The sequence below is a fragment of the Belonocnema kinseyi genome, chromosome 3, assembly GCF_010883055.1.
Source record: "Belonocnema kinseyi isolate 2016_QV_RU_SX_M_011 chromosome 3, B_treatae_v1, whole genome shotgun sequence".
Classification (NCBI taxonomy): Eukaryota; Metazoa; Arthropoda; class Insecta; order Hymenoptera; family Cynipidae; genus Belonocnema; species Belonocnema kinseyi.
The window spans coordinates 5,128,505-5,130,153 of NC_046659.1; the positions used below are offsets into that span (position 1 = coordinate 5,128,505).

At 33.2% G+C, this 1,649-nt stretch overlaps 1 protein-coding gene across 5 annotated transcripts in view; it reads left to right on the plus strand.

The window, feature by feature from the left end:
• Window positions 1-1,649, plus strand: part of LOC117168715 (protein DDI1 homolog 2) — a 130,053-nt gene that overhangs the window by 107,708 nt on the left and 20,696 nt on the right. For 2 of the 5 annotated variants that reach the window (XR_004466545.1, XR_004466544.1), the window contains exon 6: window positions 178-294. The exons of the other annotated variants lie outside the window; for them this stretch is intronic. The gene's annotated coding sequence lies outside the window, so the exon portion shown is untranslated. The remainder of the gene's footprint in view (window positions 1-177; window positions 295-1,649) is intronic. 5 annotated transcript variants of the gene reach the window in all.

The following is a 1,649-nucleotide window of genomic DNA, read 5'->3' on the forward strand; positions in this document are numbered from 1 at the left end:
GGCCGTGCCGAGTCCCGATAAATGGTGAGGATTCCGTTACAAAAGAGATAGTAGAATACGCTTTACGAAGATCTGAGCAGCAAACTATTCTGCTCGAAGAAATTCTAAAGGTGTTTGAAACAATTTGCGCTAAGATGCTAATTAATGATAATTAATTAATTTTCATCTTTGTTGCAGAAAGTGCAGTCAAAAAATAAAGAAGCATCAGATACAGCAGAAATTAAAGTTATGTCGTCAAAAATAATAATTCGCATAAATAACAAGATATTCCTACACACACACACATGCGGAAAGGTTAGTTCCACAGACCTATTAATTCCTCTCCGCTGCTTCAAGGTGGAGAAAGCTCTCAGTAGATTACCTTTCTCCTCTTAGAATTTATAATTAGACCAGTCTGATCCTAGACATGATTTTCCCAATGTGATAGAGCCGTTCAATGTTAAAAACGGTGATAAGACGTTTAACATAAATATTAATGAAGGCGAAAAGAAGAATGAATCCGAAGAAAAGGACAAAGTGAAATGAGTGATATGGAAAATCATATTGAAATCGCTGATTGCAGTAAAACTGCCGATCATAATTTCGATAAAGAGCAACGCTGCACATTAAAATTTTAATCTCAAAAAGACGAAACGGTATTAAATATAATAATTATTATAATACTCATGCGACATTTTTTAATTCAGCAATATTTACTACATGACCAAATCCATTTCAAATAAGGCAAGTTCTACACTTGTAGTCTCAGAATCTCTCGGGGACGAAATATGTTGTTTTTAGCGAAAATAAGGTGATACGTATTTTTCCAATTCACAGAAATAATTATGTTATGCGTATTTAAATTTAGTGTTTTGTTAAAAAAAACTTAAATTTTGTCTCTAAACCTCTTTAACTTGTGGTTTAAAAAGGTTCCGAATTAAGGAAATGGCGACGGCTTTTGTAAAAATATTGATGAAATTGAATTTTATAACTTCCTTTGCAAACAACAACAAATACAAAAGATGCCATGCTTGGTTTACAATAGAAAATTAAACAATTATATTTTTAGACCAAAAATCCTTTCGACCTCAAAAATGGTTTAGCCCTTATAGAGCTGATAGGACCTTGAGAACTTATCATTTTAATAATCAGAAATATGTCTTGAATATCCCTCCTTTTTATTTATGGGATAGTTTTTCACTTTTTCGTACTGGAAAATATTGTACCTTATCGGGAAAAGGGTTGGAAATCACTGGTAGAGATCACGGTTCATTTTAATATTAAATTCCGGAAATTTTAATTTAGGTAAAATATTTATTCCACGACAATAGGAACGCTCTGATCAATTAAGTTAAGTATACGTCGGGCTTTCTCTATTCAGACTTGCTCAGCACGCACACTTTTACATGTAGAAGGTGTCATAATTGAAATTTAATCGATACATTTTTAACCTTACCTTGTAGATGTAATCCTAACCCTGCTTCTACCAATTAGGAAGAGCAGAGGTTCGCAGAGACAATTTTTCAATTAACTTTCTGCTCTTCTTAACAGGGCTAAATTTGATGTCTATATTCCACCATTGCTTGATGGAGCAACTCTAGTCTGTTATCTTCACAACACGTGTGTATTGCGTAAAAACTCATAACACCATATTTTGCCGGAATTATCAC